Here is a 13,261-nt window from a genome sequence, read left to right on the forward strand (position 1 = left end):
TATGGAGTCGACCTGGTTGCGGTTGGGAGTTACTAATAATGGTATCTGTAATCTGGTTCTCCAACCTAATGAGCGGACAACATGACGTCATCGCCATGCATGTCCGCATTGCCTGCAAAGCTCCAGAGGAACCATCTAGCAGTGCGTCATTACGGATGGGATTCCGGGATTCATTCCAGTCGCCTGGTCGGCCCGGAGGTGGGGGTGCGGGGCCTGTCACGGAACGTCAAAACAAACGGCCTGCCGGGCCGCCCAAAGGTCGGGCGTGAGGGGCGCGTCCACTAATGGAACGCCTCTCGCTTCCCAGATCGAGGGCCACGTGGTCAGGAGAACCTCGTCCCTTCTGGTTGCCTTGCCGTCCCACCGTGAGCGCTGGTCAGGACGTACTTCAAACTAAGCTTAAGTGTCAAGTGTTAAGTTCCTCCTTGCCCTCGCAAGGGAAAGGCTAGGGTCAAGCTCTTCCAAATTTCCAAACACTAGAAATTGGACGTCTCAAATTAATTAATTAATTTGTTAATACATCTCTGTCGCCCGCGACCTCTCTAGCGCGGGTGTCGAACCAGTTCATTTCCGGGGCGGCCGGGCCGAGTATCGACCTGGCCGTGGCCGAAGCCGTTGGTTCCGCCGTAGCACGCTAACGCGTAGGCTCGCGCGTCCCTGGTCCGCCGGGGCTCCGCGGGTGTCCTACCGTGCCTGACGCCGCTATTCTCTCAACATTCGGGAGTAGGCGCCGGTGCCCGGGGACGGATTTCGCTGTCTAAACATGGTAGCGCTAGGCCAGTGGGACCGCCGGGACCCACGTGCACTCACAAGTTGTTCTGCGCGTGGGCGGCAGTATCAGACCGGGGCGCCCAAACGCTCCCCGGCTAAAGTTCATCCTGATGCGCCCACATTGTGCGGACAAACCCCACCAAGTCGAGGGCCAAGTGGTCAGGAGAACCTCGTCCCTTCTGGTCACACTGTGCCTATCGGCCGGCCTCGAAGACCGAAATTGTGTCGATTACCGATCTTTCGGGTTCGGAACTATGTCACCCTAAAAATCACCTCCACTCCACTGGCACACTTAATCCTGTGGTGAGGCAGAGTTGTTCTGAAACCTGGACCCACATTGACCCTCCGTAGACTCCCCGAGACCTCAATTTTTTTTTAATCCCGTGAACAAACCTGAGTGAGTGCAACATACCAAATATAATTTGTGCCACGTTTGGTCACAATCTCATCAGCAGTTTCGGAGATGACGTTGGCTGACGTTGTTTACGGACCGACGACGAACCATCGCATAAGCTCCCCGGAACGATGTTCCAGGTGAGCTAGAAAGGTGCAAAAACGTATCCCCTTAACTATATACCAATCGGCTTCCTTCCAATAATCAACATGGTCATGGAATCATCATCGCCGTTGATGTGAAAACCTTCCTTTTTCCAATAACCTCATGCCAGATCACCAATTTGGTTTCAGACAAGGTCACTAAATTTTTGACATACTGCTTCTACTCACCCAATAATGGATAGACATGAGATCCTCAATATTAGACATGAGATCAGGGCCATCTCTCTATGGATATGTTGCGCATTTGATACAGTCTGGCATCCTTACTCTCCAAACTCTCTGCCGAGGGCATCCAAAGCCAACTCCACACATAGCTTCCTTTTTTTTGGATACAAAGTACACAAAAACCCCTCCCCTTCAAAACTCCCCCCTCACCCTCCCCTTAAAAACTCCCCCTTCAAATCTCCCCCCTCACCCCTCCACTTCAAATCTCCCACCTCACCCCTCCCCTTCAAATCTCCACCCCAAGCCCTCCCCTTCAAATCTCCACCCAAGCCCTCTCCTTCAAATCTCCACCCCAAGCCCTCCCCTTCAAATCTCCCCCCTCACCCCTCCCCTTCAAATCTCCACCCCAAGCCTCCCCCTTCAAATCTCCTTTTGTCCTCCTCATCCTTCCCCTTCTCCTAGCTCTTCTGCAATCACCAACACACTCTCGATAGCTCTCCATACCTTCCTCTCTCCTCCCTCACCTTACCCTTCACTTCCTCTTCTGCAATCACCAACACACTCTCGATAGCTCTCCATACCTCCCTCTCTCCTCCCTCACCTTACCCTTCACTTCACTTCCTCTCTCATGTATCCGATGCTCCCCTCCCTCTTCTTTAACTGCATGGACCGAAAACATCTGGGGCCTTCACTCAAACCTGAATGATCTCTCCATTCAGGTTGCTTATGACAAACCAGATATAATGTGCTTAACAGAAACTTTTCTCCTTCAAGATGTCTCTGATTCATTAATGTCTCTCATCTCTCCTTGGTTACTCCTTCCTCCGGTATGATAGACCTGAGCCTCGTCCTGCTGGTGGAGTTGCTACCTTTATCAAAAACTCTATTCCTCACTCTCCTTGCACTGCCCTCTCCCCACCACTCCCACAGGAGTACCTCTGGCTACGGCTTACCCTACGCTCCACCTTTGGTTCAAATGTGTGTTGTACCGTCCACCAAACAGTGACGACTCCATTTACATCTCACTGTCTGACAACATGGACCAACTTCTATCCACTCATCCCAACTCTCTCTTCCTCAAATGTGGCGACTTCAACTGTCATCGTGCCAGCTGGCTGGGTGTGGATACCTCTTGCACCAGCCATGGCACCTCAGCAAAGGACTTCTGCAACTCACTGGGACTGACACAATCTGTCAATTTCCCAACCCGGGTCTCAGTCAACGGAGCATCATCTCTTCTAGACTTGATTTGACAAAGTTCCCTGCAAATGTCTGCTGCTCTTCTTCTGCTCCAATTGGTTCATCTGATCATTTGCTTGTTAAAGTGGACATCTCTCTGGCCATTCTCAGAGCCTCCTCAGCACCGACGCATCCGGAATTTCACTCAGGCATACTGGCATGGTCTGTAAGCAGCCATCAAACATCTGGACTGGTTTCCCATTTCAACTGCCTCTGACATCAACTCATCATGGGATTCTTCCAAAGTAAATTGCTCTCTCTCATGCACAAATTTATCCCATCTCGTCTTCAGTTGTCTTACCCTTCCTCCCGTCCATGGTACACTGAATCTTGTGGTAATGCAGTTGTGCTGAAACAACTTGCCTTCACCTCATGGAAGGCAAATCCAACTGAAGGCAATCTCAGTTCCTTTCACAAAGCTCAGAGCAAGTGTGTGTCTACCCTCAGGAGAGCCAGGAAACAATATCTCTCTAATCTCAAGACTGAACTCTCAAACCTGTCTCCCTCTTCGAAATCCTGGTGGCGTCTGGTCAAATCTGTTTCGAGTGTTTGTACCCCCTCCATCCCCTCCCTCACTTCAAACGACTACACAGCTGACTCCGCACATGAAAAAGCTGATGAAAACGGCTAAACAGCCTCAATTCTGTGTGTTTGCCTCGAAATATTGTGTCGCAAACAAATCGCTCTCTGTACCCACCTTACCCAGTCCCGACAAAGTGGAGACATTTCTGTCAAAACCTCGACTCTGATTCTACAACTGGAACAGACGGCATCAGCCAACGGGTCCTAAAATCCTGCTCTTCGCTCTATCACACCCTCTCTCTGTTCTCTTCACCCTCTCTTTTGCTCAAGGTCATCTGCCTTGAGGAAACAGCTGCTTGGAAAACAGCAAACATTACCGCTTTACACAAAAAGGTGCAAAACCAGATCCTTGCAACTACAAACCAATCAGACTGCTGGCAATTATCAGCAAAGACATGGAATCCATCATTGCTTCGGATATCAAATCCTTCCTCTTCTCCAATGGCTTGATCTCGGATCATCAATGTGGATTCAGACCAGGTCACTCTACTCTGGACATGCTGCTTCTGCTGTCTCAACAATGGATGGAGATTGGAGGCCCTCAACGCCAAACAGGAAATTAGAGCCGTCTCCCTTGACATAACTTGTGCCTTTTATACGGTCTGGCACTCAGCCCTGCTCACAAAACTCTCCTCTTATGATATCCAAGGAAAACTCCATGCATGTCTTGTGGACTTCCTCTCCTGCCGTAGTCAGGTGTAGCTCTAAATATAATTCACTCATCTCTCCTTCCTGTCCAGGCTGGAGATCCTCAAGGCAGTGTTCTGGGCCCTGTTGCCCTTTCTGGTCTTCATTAATGATCTCTCCGACTCTCTTGAAAATCCTCTCTATCTATTTGCTGATGACTCCACTCTCTGCCGCTCCATATCTCAACCATCAGATAGGCAGGCTGCAGCCTCTTCACTCTCTGCAGACCTGAACAAAATCACAAACAGGTCAAACAAGTGGAACATGTCTTTCAATCCTGACAAATCTCACACTCTCACTTTGTCATGCAAAGTCCTATCATGGGCATCCTCCGTCGGGCAAAGTCCTTTCTGGGCACTTCTGAGCTCCTCACCACATACAAAGCTTTCATCCGTACCTTGATGGAGTGCTACTCTCCTCTCTGGGCTGGTGCTCCTGCCTCACCTTGCTTGGCTTCACGCTGTAGAAACCAAAGTTTTCTGAATCATAGGTATCTCCCATGATGAAGCTGATTCTGATTCTGATTCTGCTGACTGGGCATCTTCTGTCATGCAAAGTCCTTCGTTAACACTCCTGGGCTCATTTGCACCTCCAAGCCCTTAATCTGCAGCTCGACGGAATATTGCTCTCCCCTCTGGGTCGTCTCGCCTGCCTCACATCTTGTTTAGCTTGACTCCATGGAAATCGAGGCTTTCAAGATCATTGGAATCTCTCGTGATGAAGCTGAGTGATGAAGGTGGTCTTGACCCACCCCTTTTCTCAAAAAAGACCCTGAAGACCCGTTTACACAAGGAGAGGAGACTTCCGTCATGATACGAACATGAGCGTATCACTTCTCCATTGCAGACAGGTCAGTGGTGGTCTTTCTGTCTTCTACTGCATCCTTTCCGGTCTTGCCCCCTTCTGCTCTTTCCATGCTTTGTCCCTCCAAGGTTTCTGCAGGGCTCACACGGTCCACCATCAGCCCCTTAAATCTAGGATCACTGCTCACCTCCATTCATTTCTTTCTTTTTTTCTTGCCTTTGGAACCAACTTCCACATCCTCTTAAATCTCATTCTTACCTCCAGGTCTTCAATGTTCACCACCATCTCACATCATACCCCAATACCCCATCCTCAGCCTCAGCCTCGATTCTGTACAGAAAAAAAAAAAAAAAAATCCTAAACCATAACCTTTTCCACCCTCGTTTACATTTCCACGACCACCTCCCCTAGCTGCCTACACCACAATGCCTCCTCCTTCCAAACAGAACGAGACATAGTACAGTACTCACATTTCATAAGTACATAATTGATAGACGTGCGTATTTCATTGGTATGTAATTAATAGACACGTTCCAATTGTATATAATTAGATGTACTCCTGTTCCAATGAAAAGTAATTAATACTCAGCGTCTTTTTGTCATGAAGGTATTTGGGGTCTTTTGGGTCCTCAAGGTCTTTTGGGTTCTCAGAGTGATTTGGGTAGTTTGGGACTCCAGGATCTTCAGAGTCCTCGGGGTCTTTTGGGTGTTCAGGGTCTTTTGGGTCCTCGGGGTCTTTTAAGACCTTGAGGACTTTTGGGTTCTCTGAGTTGAAAGGGTCTTCAGGGTCTTTAGATCTTAAAGGGGATTCAAAGGTTGAAGAGGTCTCAGCAGTCTAAAAAGTCGAAAGGTACAGTTAAGTAGTACACAATTAATTTAGACGTATCTGCATAATATTCTCTGTAGGTGTAGGTGATTCTGTCTGTCTGTCTGTGATCTGTCTGTCTGTCTGTGATCTGTCTGTCTGTCGAGGGGTGTGGCTGCACCCGGTCTGAGAGGGGCTTCAAAAACAAATCACCACCATTTTGTTTCCTCGCAAAGCTTTGAGGCCTCTTTTGTTAGGTCCTCTTCCTCTTCACAGTTTTATTTAGACTCTAATTCGACATCTCATTTCATTTTTCACAGTCGCTATCATGGTTTTAGACTCGGTTGCAAAAACCAGGAAGAAAATTCAATGAAAGTTACCATTTACAGAACAAAATGCATTTTCAAAGGCCTGTAGCATAAAGTCCATTGAGACTCCCTCACGGCTTTATATCGACACTAATTCACCATCCGATTTCATTTTTATCGATGGTTTTAGACTCGGTTTCAGCAATAATTGAGAAAATTCATGCACACACGGTAAATTGCTGAGACATTTTATAAATTTGCGGCACGATATATCATATACCGCCCAAATAACAGATTGGAAAATGCGGAGATATATAAAAAATTTGCGGCGCACATTTCCATTTGATGACAGCCATCACGATGAAATGTTTCATTTAGACGTAGTCGCAATAAAAAGTCAACAATGTGGCGAGAGGGGCGGAGCTTCGTTCACGCATTGCCACAGCCGGTAAATTGCCGAGATATATCAAATAACACAGACAGGAAATTGCCGAGAGATATTTTTCCGTTCTTATTTTATAAGTCAAAGTTATGTGCACGTACACTTTAAAGAATTTTATTTGAAATCATTAATTTTTTTAAATGTCATTTTGTACACTGTAACGAAAAGAGTAACTTTGGTATTCGCCGCAAAAAAAGGTGCAATGTAATGTTTTTATACACTGCCCAAAAGACTTATTCCCATGGGCGTTTCCATTTGTGCTGTATTCTTCATATAGTCGGAATGTTTCATTCTTCAGACAAAGTCACAATAAAAAGTGACAATTAGGTACTCTGCACGTGTGGAGAGAGGCATATCTTTGCTCTCCAAAGGCTGTTGCCGAAACTGCAGATGAGGTGGAGGTGTTCATGTTGGAACAGATTGAATCTGGTCCGGTAATTACGATTATAATCGCAGTGGAAGTGGCCGCTGCCATTCGTCGTGATCCCGTGCTGTCACGTGTTGCACACGATGGTTTTTCAGGTTCTTGGTGCAAGTTGCTCTCGACGTCAGAATATTCTCCATATGCGTCGTGTGCATCGTCGTCGTGTGCACTCTCGGTGTGTCCCCTGGTTAGAATAGGTGCACCATATCCCTGCGTGTCGTAAGAGGCGACTAAGAGGGTTGGCGTCAGGAAGGGCATCCGGCCATAAAAACATTGCCTCAAAAAGAGAACCATGACAATTACAACTACATCTGGGCAGGGTACAGCCCGAAGTGGAGATCGGTTTCTGAGGTTTGGGACATGGAATGTAGGGACAATGACAGGGAGATCAGGAGAAGTGGTGGAAGAATTTGATCAGAAGAAGAGTAGACATATGTTGTGTGCAAGAGACAAGATGGAAGGGAAGTGGTGTGAGAATGGTAATGGGTAGGCAGGGACAGAAATACAAGTTTGTGTGGCAAGGGTGCCCGGAGGGCATGAATGGTGTTGGTGTCCTGTTTTCTGAGGAGTTTGTAGACAGTGTGGTGAGTGTGACAAGAGTGAGTGATAGGTTGATGATGGTGAAAATGATGATTGGAAAGCTCTTGGTGAACGTCATCTCGGGATATGCTCTGCAGGTTGGTCAGAGCGATGAAGAGAAGGACAAGTTCTGGTGTGCGATAGAGAAGCTGATGGAAAACGTGAAAGATGAGAAGAGGAAGAAGTTCAAGGAGTGGCAGAAGGCGAAGGGTACGGGAGCAGAAACAGCAGAGCATGAAAGTTATAAGGCAGCCAGGAAGGCTGCAAAGAAAGAGGTAGCAAAGGCGCAGGAGGCATGTAGGAAAATGTTCGGAGAACGCTTGGATTCGGAAGAGGGTCAGAAAGCGGTATTCAGGCTTGCAAAGCACATAGCGAAAGAGAGGTGTGACGTGATGGGGGTGAGTTGCTTGAAGGATGAAGTGGGACAAATCGTTGTCGACCCAGATGGAATTAAAGGAAGATGGAAAAGATATATGGAAATGCTGTTGAATACAGAGAATGAATGAATGGGATGGCAACATAGAGAATAACCCAGTTTTAGGACCGGCAGAGAAGATAACTGAGAAGGAAGTTGAGGAAGCGATAAAAACAATGAAGAGTGGAAAAGCGGGAGGGCCAACGGGAGTTGTGGGAGATATGTTGAAGGCAGCAGGAAGTTGGGGTGTGAAGAGAATGACAGAGATCTGCAATCTGCTGGTGAAAGAAGGCCGCATTCCAGTGGATTGGGAACTGAGTACCCTCGTCCCTCTATACAAGGGGAAAGGTGACCCTCTGGAGTGTGGCTCGTACCGAGCGATAAAGTTATTGGAGCATGGAATGAAGGTATTGGAAAGGGTGTTGGAGAGGAGGATAAGGAAGAAAGTGAAGATCGACGAAATGCAGTTTGGATTTATGCCAGGAAGAGGAACGACAGATGCGCTTTTCATTGTGAGGCAGTTGCAGGAGAAGTACATGGAGAAGAGGAAGAAGTTGTTTTTGGGGTTTGTTAATCTGGAGAAAGCATTCGATAGGGTTCCACGCAAAGTATTGACATGGGCATTGAGGAAGTTAGGAGTGGAGGAATGGTTGAACAGAGTAGTGATGGCAATGTACAAAAGAGCGCGCACAGCTGTAAGGACGAAGGACGGGAACAGTGGTGAGTTTGAGGTGAAGGTGGGAGTGCATCAGGGGTCGGTACTAAGTCCACCACTATTTGTAGCTGTGATGGAGGTGCTGGCTCAGAACGTAAAGGAGGGTTTACCATGGGAGTTGTTGTATGCAGATGATCTGGTGTTGATTGCGGAAAGTATGGATGGACTGAAGGAAAAGATGAACAAGTGGAAGGAATGTATGGAGACAAAAGGTCTGAAGGTGAATATCGGAAAGACGAAGGTGATGGCAAGTGGTAAAGCATGTGGTGAGGTGGAAAGAACTGGGAAGTGGCCGTGTGCTGTGTGCAGGAAGGGTGTCGGAGTGAACTCCATTCAATATACAATGTGCGCTGAGTGGGTTCATCAAAAATGTAGTGGTCTGAGAGGGTCATTTACCAGTGTGGCAGCTACATTCAAATGTAAGGTGTGCACAGAGGGAGCTGCAGATGGAGGAAATGTTGAGTTGGATCTTGGAGACGGCGTGAAGCTGGAAGGTGTGAAAACATTTTGCTACCTCGGAGACATGCTGAATGGAGAAGGTGGATCAGACTCGGCAACAGTTGCTCGAGTGAGATGTGCATAGAAGAAGTTTCGGGAACTGAGTGGCGTGCTGATAAGGAGGAGAGTGTCGCTGAAGCTGAAGGGAAAGGTGTATGCTGCATGTGTGAGAAGTGTTATGATTTATGGGAGCAAGACATGGGTAATGAACGTAGAGCAGCAACGAAGGCTGGAAAGGGTGGAAATGCGAATGGTTCGATGGATGTGCGGAGTATCGTTGAGAGAGAGGAAGACAAATGATGAATTGCGAAAGATGATGGGAATATTGCCTGTGATTGATGCTGTGAAGAGGAACAGGCTGAGATGGTTTGGTCATGTGTTGAGGAAGGATGAAAGTGACTGGTTGAGAAGAGTGATGGAAATTGATGTAGAAGGACGTAGAGGACGGGGAAGACCGAGAAAGACTTGGCGAAAGATTGTGGAAGAAGAAATGCGGGCAAGGGGGTTAACAAGGAGAGATGCAGAAAATAGGGCAAAATGGAGAAGATTGTCATGGGGACCGCAAGGCTAACCCCCGCTCTAGCAGGGAAAATGGCCTTAAAATGCATGTTGTATCTGCTTACTTGTGTTTTTTGTAATTTTTGTGAGTAAAATGAACCCAAGATTTCTTCTCCATTTAAATCATATAATTTGTAGGTCCAAGGGACTGTATCCATTACATCAACGATTTTAAATAATTCATGAGTCAATTTTTTTGTATAACCTTTCTCAAAATGGCTTTTCCATCTGTATATTCTTACAATATCACCAACTTTGAACTTGGGTTTTCTCAAATAAATCTCCTTTTCATATTCTAATTTTGTAAATGTTTCCGATGGTTTTGATTTTGTTGATGAATGAACTGTATTATTGTAATTATCTACAATATCCTCAATTAAATATTCCCACTGTTGAGAACCGAGTTGTGTGAATTTTTTATATAATTTCTCTTTTAAAGTACGATTAAAACGCTCAATAACAACTGCCTTTCCTTCATTAAAGGTGCTGTATAATTTAATACCCTTCCCCTTAAGAAATTTCACAAATATTTTGTTATAGTACTCTGTTCCCTCATCGGTCCAGTTTCTTTGGTTTTCTTTTATCCCTATCAAATATTGACTTAAAGGCTAACATTAAAGTATCACCCCTTTTATTTTTTAAAGGAACAACCCAGGCAAATCTACTCCTCAAATCAATAACGGTTAAAGCATACCTGTATCCCTTATCATTATTTAGTTCGATTAAATCAGCGGACCATATGTAGTCGGTGTATTTAGAATAAACTTTCCTTCTTTTAAACTTTGTGATTATAGGTTTATGTAATTCATTAGCCAAAAGCTCCTCAGTCTTGATAACATCATTGGAGTTTAATAGTTTTTTGGGAAATAACCAAGACCAAGTTTCAATTTAACACTTATCAATTTTTTCACAATAAACCTATCAACTTTCTCTCTCAACATAGGATTTCGTATCAAAGACAAATTATACAACATTTCTCTGTCTGCTTCATGTTTTTCATCCAATGTAGTGGTATTCCCATAAGCAATATCATGCTTCATACACACTTCATCAACCCTATTTATAGGTTTAGACCAAGGTTTAGGATCGTCAGCCTCATCTAATCTTTTATCCAAGTTTGTTCCTGGACCACAGAAAGAATACCCTGGAAGGTGTAATTCCCCTGGAATTCCAGTTGTTGTAAATTTACTTCCTGACAGAAACTTTTGTATGTCTCCTCCACTTTTAGGAGAGATGAATTGGCACTTTTTAGAGCCACACACTTGACATATTCCTTTTTGATAAACTCTATTATTTTTAGCTTTAACATGAGATATTTTTAGATTTGGTTTTCTTTTTACATTTGAGACAATAACTCATATTTATTTATCAGAAAAATTCCGACAGAGTATCAAAACTTTTTTGGTTTTTAACATATACATTTCAATCTTTATTTTTAAAACATAAAGAATCCTAAGGAATGCCTTCACTCTCTCCTCCATTTATTTAATAATAATAATAATAATGCATTTATTTTATATAGCGCTTTTCAGGAAGCCCAAAGACGCTTTGACTGAGTGCAAAACATAATGCATAGCAAAACATAAAGACAATTGCAAAAAAAGAAGAATCAATAGGGAAATATTCAAAGCACAAAGGAGGGAGAAGGAGAGGAGATAGTCAGGGGTTAGATGCTGTGGGTTAAATGTTGAATGCAGTGTTGAACAGGTGGGTCTTGAGTGATGTTTTGAATGTGGTGAGTGAGGAGGAGTCTCTGATGGTGTGAGGTAGCGAGTTCCAGAGGGTGGGAGCAGCGATGGAGAAGGCCCTGTCCCCCCAGGATCTAAATTTGGTCTGGATGGGGTGGGGGGGGGGGGGGGGGGTCAGGAGGTTGGTACCAGCAGAGCGGAGGTTGCGGGTGGGAGTGTGTCTGGAGAGGAGGTCAGCCAGGTAGGATGGGGCCAGGTTATGGAGGGCTTTGTAGGTCAAGAGGAGGATTTTGTACTGGGAAAAAGTGTTTACAAATAAAACTAACTAAAGTCAATAACACCAACATCATCAACCACATAATCTTTTCCTTCTTCTTCTTCTTTATCCCCACTTTCTCGTTTAAATCTCCTCCCTGAAAGTGAAGACATTGACGTCGTTATTCTTGAAAATAATATTTCCATTTTCCATTTTTCAATAATATTTTCATTTCTTTATTTTCCTCCTCAGTGCGTTGAGTTTGATTTATTTGCTGTAATACCTTCAATCTTTTATTAATCTCACTGATTTCCATCTTTTTATATTTTTCTTCCCTCTCTCTTTGCTCCCTGTCCTCCTTCTCTCTTTTCTCCCTTTCCTCCCTCTCCTCCTTCTCCTTTTTCTCCCTTTCCTCCTTCTCCTTTTTCTCCCTCTCCTCCTTCTCCTTTTTCTCCCTTTCCTCCCTCTCCTCCTTCTCCTTTTTCTCCCTTTCCTCCTTCTCCTTTTTCTCTCCTTCCTCCTTCTCTTCTTCAACTCCTTCCTCATCCCTTGCTACCCTTGAGTTTGAGCCCCAAATAATATTATTCAGAAACTCATCTGGATTTTGAGATATTCTTGTAACTATAATTATTTTTCTCATAATAGGATACCAATAAGATTTGTTGATGATTTCTAAAATAGTTTTATATTTCATAACTTTGAGAAGTTCATTTTTATTTAATATTTTAAACAAGTCTCTATTTGTGGGTTTAGCAATATCAGTATAAGGCCAGTTTTTTATGACAACATTTCCATGTATATGTTCTGTCGTGAAATTATCCTGAAGGTGAACCCGGGAGTGCTCGCTTATCCCACTAAAGGGGCGTCTATAAGACCCGGGACAACCGCGGCGCAAGGACACTCCAGCGACACTTACTGTGACATATAGTCCTGTAGTTTGAATGGTATGTACGCCCCTATATGCTGCACTTGTTTTGCTTTGCCTATTGATATCGGACATTGCCCATATAATACTCCGATTCTGATGTTTATTGCATGAATGTATTTTACAGGATGTTACCACAGATCTAAATGATATTAAACCTACCCAAGGGACAAGTCGTGTCTGTGGTTGATTTTCACGACATTTAATATCATTTAAATCTACGAAATGGCTGAACCCAAGATGATCACGGTACCGACTCTCGATGCCGACGCACAAGCCGAGGAGTCGGGGTCGGAGTTCACCCACTGGCTCAAAATGCTGGAGAATTACTTCGCCGCGCATGAACCGGAGCCCACCGATGCGGCTAAGCTGTCCGTGTTACATTCGAAGGTCCATCACCGCGTTTACCGGTGCATTGCTCGCTTTGAGACGTACGCCACGGCTCTGGCCGAGCTAAAGCGACTATACATAAAGAAACGGAGCGCCGTGCATGGCCGGCATCAGCTCTCTCAGCGGCGACAACAACCATCGGAATCGATCGATCGATCGCTACGCGCAGGAGCTGTGACACCTTCTTGCGGACTGCGTTCAGGAGGTACGGACCCACGAGCAAGTGCAGGATGACCTTCTCCGAGATTCTTTCGTCTCTGGAATTAGCTCTGGAGCCTTGAGGCTCCGACTTTTGGAGACCGCGGAGCTGACATTTACGGAGGCACTATGGCTGGCTCACGTTTTTACAGATGCCCGTGAACAATCTACCGCTTAGGACCACTCACGAGTCGTGGCGGGGACTTCTCTACTCGCGCGACCGGAGAGGGTTACCGCCGAGGATATGGGGGAGG

The 13,261-nt window shown here is 45.4% G+C and overlaps 1 protein-coding gene across 13 annotated transcripts in view; it reads right to left on the reverse strand.

Annotated features, from left to right (window-relative positions):
* LOC137422867 (interleukin enhancer-binding factor 3) overlaps positions 1-13,261 on the reverse strand; it is a 350,140-nt gene that overhangs the window by 274,528 nt on the left and 62,351 nt on the right. The window lies entirely within an intron of this gene.

Source organism: Myxine glutinosa, chromosome 3 (genome assembly GCF_964187855.1).
Source record: "Myxine glutinosa chromosome 3, kmMyxGlut1.1, whole genome shotgun sequence".
NCBI classification, from domain to species: Eukaryota; Metazoa; Chordata; class Myxini; order Myxiniformes; family Myxinidae; genus Myxine; species Myxine glutinosa.